Consider the following 5,787-nt stretch of genomic DNA (forward strand, 5'->3'; position numbering starts at 1 on the left):
CGCGGCAAAGAAGTGGCTCACTTCATTTCTGTCCCACATCTTGGAATCTGAATCTATGCCCAAAATTTGGCGTTGTGCAAAGATAATTGCAGTTTTGAAACCAAAGAAAGACCCAACACTGGCCGCCAGCTATAGACCAATTTCTCTCCTCTCCGTGTGTTACAAACTCCTTGAGAGGCTGCTTCTGTCACGAATTTCTCCTCTTACAGAGAAATTCCTATTACCCGCCCAAGCTGGTTTCCGCCCAGGAAGATCTACCTGCGAACAAGCCCTGGCCCTCTCAACTTACATTGAAAATGGATTCCAGAAGAATTTAAAGACGGGTGCTGTCTTTGTTGATCTCACAGCAGCCTATGACACGGTCTGGCACCGTGGTCTCCTAGTCAAGATCTCAAGATGCCTTCCTCCATGGGTGGCCAACACTATATCGTTTCTTCTCCAAAACAGAAGATTCTGGGTGCATCTGGGTGACAAGTCTAGCAGATAGAGACTTGTCTCAAGTGGCCTCCCCCAGGGCTCTGTTCTGGCTCCTATGCTATTTAATATTTACATCAATACGATCTCAAACAGCCAGGCTCTTTTCACAGTGCTAGATGGAATAAAGACTCGTCGCCTGACCTGTGCTGGATTAGCACAGCCAACAGCCAAGCCTCTCCCAGAAACTTCTTCAAGGAAGTTCATCTACGCCGATGACATCTGCTGTGCAACTCAGGCATCCAAGTTTGACATCCTCGAGGAAACACTCACGAAAGACATGTCTCTGATATCTGATTACTGTAAAAAATGGCGACTAATCCCTAGCACTGAAAAACGGTATCATCTGTTTTCCATCTACACCATGCCTCGGCCTCACGTGAGCTTAATGTGCAGCTTGGCGATACGAGAATCCGGCATGAAGCCAAGCCAGTCTATCTTGGCGTTACTCTTGATCGCACTCTGTCATTTCACAAACATCTCATAAAAACTGCAGCAAAGGTGGGTGCGAGGAATAACATCATTGCAAGACTGGCCAGCTCCTCATGGGGCGTGAGCGCTTCCACACTACAATCATCATCTCTGGCATTATGCTATTCCACTGCAGAATACTGTGCCCCAGTATGGTTCCGTAGCCCCCATGTCCACTTGGTCGATTCCAAATTATATTCCTCCACGAGGATAATTTCTGGAACCATCCATTCCACCCCGGTTCCATGGCTGCCAGTTCTTAGCAACATCGCCCCGCCAGATATTCGTTGTGATGCGGCATCATCTAAGTTCATTTCCCACGTCTACGCTCGACCGGACTTCTCTGTTCCAGACTCTTGGAAACAGAGTTGGCAGTCAGCTGAGGTAAAGAACAAACACCTCATCACAGACCCCTGCAAGCGGCAACCCGGCTTTGACCTAGCACGTTATGATTGGGCCCTCCTCAATCGCTATCGAACAGGCCATGGCCGGTGCACCGCTATGTTCCTTCGCTGGGGAGCCAGAGATGACCCGGACTGCCCCTGCGGCTCCACACAGACTATGACCCACATAGTCAACGACTGCCACCTCTCCAGATTCAAAGGAGGTCTCGAAACTTTACATCAGGCTCAACCTGACGCTGTTGACTGGCTACGGAAGAAGGGCAAACGCTAGATGAAGAAGAAGTACACATAACAATGTAAAAGGACCTGGGTTCAAGCCCCTGTCCCTAGACTTTTGTTCTTTGCTTATTCCATAGCACAAATACAGTTTTTATGCTCTAGGTGTTTCTCCTCTCAGACTTACAGCTCACTGGGGGAGCAGCTTTTCCTTCCCTGTCTGCAGGGAGCCCTGACTGTGGGTGTGGTGTGGTGGTCACAGTTCCTCCTTGCCATCAGGGAGCTCCTGGAAGGTGGGGGGTCACGTCTGACAGTGGAATAAGCCTTCCTGGGAAGCCACCATCAATTTAATAACCATGCTAGACAGCACCCCCCCCCCCCAATATCTGTAACCATACAGACATCTCAGGTAGCAAACTGACCATCCTTCCATCCAACTTGTGCTAAGCCTCCTTAGCAAAGTAAGGACACTACACCAAGTGTGGGTTTCTGCCTCCCCACCAGGCTGGGGAGCCCCAGGGGTCCTGCCAGTTGCCCAGTGACCGAGAGGAGTAAAGCAGTGTCCTGGGGTGGACGTGGAAGAGCTTAGAATTGCACGGCGCCCCTCTTCAGCAGCCGGAGGGCCCCGTCCCTGATCTGCTTGGTTTTCATGCCGTAGATGATGGGGTTGAGCATGGGGGGCACCACAAGGCAGAGGTCAGCCAGGAGGATGTGGATGTGCCGGGGCACGTGCTGGCCGAAGCGCTGCGTGTAGAAGGAGAAAAGTCCGGGCGTGTAGAAGAGCAGGATGACCCCAGGTGGGAGCCACAGGTGCAAAAGGTCTTGGCACGGGCCTCCTTGGAGGACAGCCCCAACACGGCCCGGAGGATGAAGGTGTAGGAGATGGCGATGCAGATGGAGTCAGTGCCCACCACCAGTGTGGCGGCCGTGATGCTGTCGATGTTGTTGGGCCGTGTGCCCCCACAGGCTAGCTTCACCACAGCCATGTGCTCGCAGTAGGAGTGAGCCACCACCCCACTGCAGTAACTCAGCCTGGCCAGCAGGCAGGTGAGTGGGGTCATGAGCCCCAGGCCACGGAACACGGCGGCAGCCCCCAGCTTGCCCACTGCCTCTGGGGGCAGCAGAGACCCGTAGTGCAGAGGCCAGCAGATGGCCAGGTAACGGTCGAAAGCCATTGCCAGCAGGATCCCAGACTCCACAGCCGAAAAGCCGTGGATAAAGAACATCTGGGTGGCACAGGCCTCGAAGGTGATCTCGGCAGCGTTGGCCCAGAAGACTGCCAGCAGCTTAGGCCCGGTGGAGGTACAGAGTAGCAGGTCGATCGTGGACAGTATGTACAGGAACAGGTACATGGGCTGGTGCAGCGCAGGGTCTGCCTGCACCACCAGGAACACCGCCATGTTGCCGAGAACTGCTAGGGCATACATAGAGCAGAAGGGGAAGGCAATCCAGAAGTGCGAGGCCTCCAGGCTGGGGATTCCTATGAGCAGAAAGGAAGCTGGGTTCTGGTGGCTATAGTTGATGAACTGCATGGTCGAGGCAAGATGGGGCTCTGTGCAGAGCTTACCTCCTTGCTCTGAGGCCTAGGAAGGAAGCAACTTAGATTCCTCTTTTTGGTGTGGCTGACATTGAAATGGCAGTGGCCAACATCAGAGTTGGATTTCATAACACCTTCCAGCAGGAGAAGATTGTAGAGCACCTGGGAATACTGCAAGGTGGGACCAGTGTTATAGGCAGCAAAGAAACTGCTTTGTACTTATGTCTGGAATAATGACGTCTAGGCTGGGGGCTGGGAGGAGACAGGACGTAGAATTCACTCTACCATGAAGATAAGGGATTAGAGACTCAGTTTTCGTCTGTCTGTGAGCCTCCACTTGCCTAGATTTTACAGCTGATTTCTTCTGATCTCTATCTAGGGATAAGTTCTTCTTCTTAGTCTCTTTCAGACAGTTCATCCACTAACTATATTTAAACATTTTTTTATTGCCTCCAGGATTATTGCTGGAGCTCAAAGCCTACATGACATATCTACTGCTCCTGGTGGAACTCTCCCCCCCTTTTATTTGATAGAAAAGCACGAAGTAAGAAGGGAAGGGGCAATAGAGAGGGAGAGAGACAGACAACTACAGATCTGCTTCACCGTTCGTGAATCATCTCCCCTGGAGGTGGGGAGTGGGAGCTCAAATCTGGGTCCTTGCACATGGTAACATGTATGTTTACCCAGGTGCACCAGAGTGGTTCCTGAATTAAGGACTTTGTGACCCTTACCCTCTTTCTTTCATCTATCTTTCTTTCATTCATCTATCTCCCTTTGTTTCTTTTTTCCTTCCTTCCTTCCTTCCTTCCCTTCCATCTATCTTTCTTTCATTTGTCTTTCTTCCTTTCATCTTTCTTTCTCTTCTGTTTCTTTCCATTTCCTTTCTTTCAAAGAGAGGGAGGCAGAGACTCAGTGAAAAAGACCACAACACTCACTGAAGATTCCTTTGGTGCAGTGGGAGTCCAGGTTCAAATCTGGGTGACACATATGGCAAAGCAACACACCATCCAAGTGAGCTGTCTCACCAGTCCTGTGGCCCCTTAGCTCTCTCATTCTTGATGTCTTTATCATTTGATATTAGAAAGGCCCTATCAGGAATGCTAGTTAATCTCACTCATAGGTGAACCTTAGGAATCAACAAAAGGACCATCAGAGTGACAGACTAGATGTGATCTGTTGCAGCACACGAAGGACTCTGGGGGGGGGGGGAGCAGGAGAGGACTGGATGGGCACCAGGATCCCCCAGCAGGATGGTGCAGCTGATTTCATTTGGTGGTGGGAGTGGTGTTGTGAACATCCATTTTGAAAAGCTAAGAAAATGTACTCACCGTCAATTCCAAAATAAAGTGATTTGCATGTTAAAAAATTGGGAGGACCTTACCTAATATATGTAGGAGTAGGAGTCAAGTTCCAGAAGCAAGGCTGCACCATGAGGAAAGGAGAGCGGAGCTCATCCCCGAAGGTGCTCACGAGAGTCGTGAGCTCGTTGCCAAGAAGTCAGCTTTCATCAGGGGAAGGAAGGCCTAGGACAGCCCAATTCACATTACATTACATCACATCACATCACATTAATTGGATAGAGCAAATCAAGAGGGGAAGGGAGATAGGGAGAGGCATGCAGCACTGCTTCACCACTTTTGAAGCTTCCATCCTGCAGGTTGAGTCTGGGGACTTGAACCCAGGCCCTCCTTGCATATTGTAACGTATGCTCTCCTTGGTGTACCACCATCCAGCCCATCCTAATTCCAGCTCTAACTTACCCACTGTGTGGTCTCAGATACATGGCTCAACCTCCATCAACCTGCTTCTTTCCTTCTGTAGTTGCCCTTTTTATTTTTGGAAGTGTGGCCAGATGAGTGAGGAAATTCTTAGCATCTGTTACATCTTTGGCATGATTAGTGGTGTGAGTGTTATGGAGTTGAGCAGGTGGACTGAGACTTACCAGGTCAGGGCCAGGGTTTTGGTGGTATAGTTACAGACCTGCAGAGACCAGAGTGCAGGGAGCACGAGAACTTGAACATTTATCATGTCATCACAACCCTACATGAGAATAAAAGTTCCCTGGGGATGGAGGCACTACAGAGGTCTGTGGGATGCCAGAGAGGCAGAAAGGGAGGCTGGGGAGTCTGAGTCTCGCAGGGGGCAGAAAGGACTGACTAGCAGAGCAGGGATACCTCTGAGACTCCCAGGTGGTTAGGGGACGAGGCAGGTGGACAAGTCCCTAAGCACAAATTATACTAAAGGCTTTTCCACAGAGACACATTTTAGTGTATTTTACTAATTAAAAAAAAATCTCTTTTTTCATTTTTCCCCTAAATATTGCTTCTGTTTCTTTTAGGCAAGCTGCTCACCTTTTCTGGGTGTTAGTTCTCATGACTGCCAAGTGAGGATGTGTGCATGTCATTTCACCTTGCCTGGCCTAGACAAACCACACTCAGTGGTCACTGGCTGTGTGAAGCTAAACGCTCAGGCCTAGAGTTGAAGGAGCATGTCTTGATGAGCAAGGAGACCAGCCATTTGGAGAGTGGGCAGACAGAAAAATTTAGTAATAATTTGGAGCCCAGGACGCCACAGGCTGTGAGGTCCAGGAGCCCACCCAGCACGAAGTTGGGTTTAAGATCCTGGACCTGCTGGTGCTTGAGCAGTTACCCATCTCCAGCACCCCCCAGCACCCCCCATCTAGAG

At 50.4% G+C, this 5,787-nt stretch overlaps 1 pseudogene; it reads right to left on the minus strand.

The window, feature by feature from the left end:
* Positions 1 to 2,150: 2,150 nt before the first annotated feature.
* On the minus strand, positions 2,151 to 3,097 carry LOC103117491 (olfactory receptor 52P1-like; annotated as a pseudogene).
* Positions 3,098 to 5,787: the final 2,690 nt, after the last annotated feature.

Source organism: Erinaceus europaeus, chromosome 17, assembly GCF_950295315.1.
Source record: "Erinaceus europaeus chromosome 17, mEriEur2.1, whole genome shotgun sequence".
Lineage (NCBI taxonomy): Eukaryota > Metazoa > Chordata > Mammalia > Eulipotyphla > Erinaceidae > Erinaceus > Erinaceus europaeus.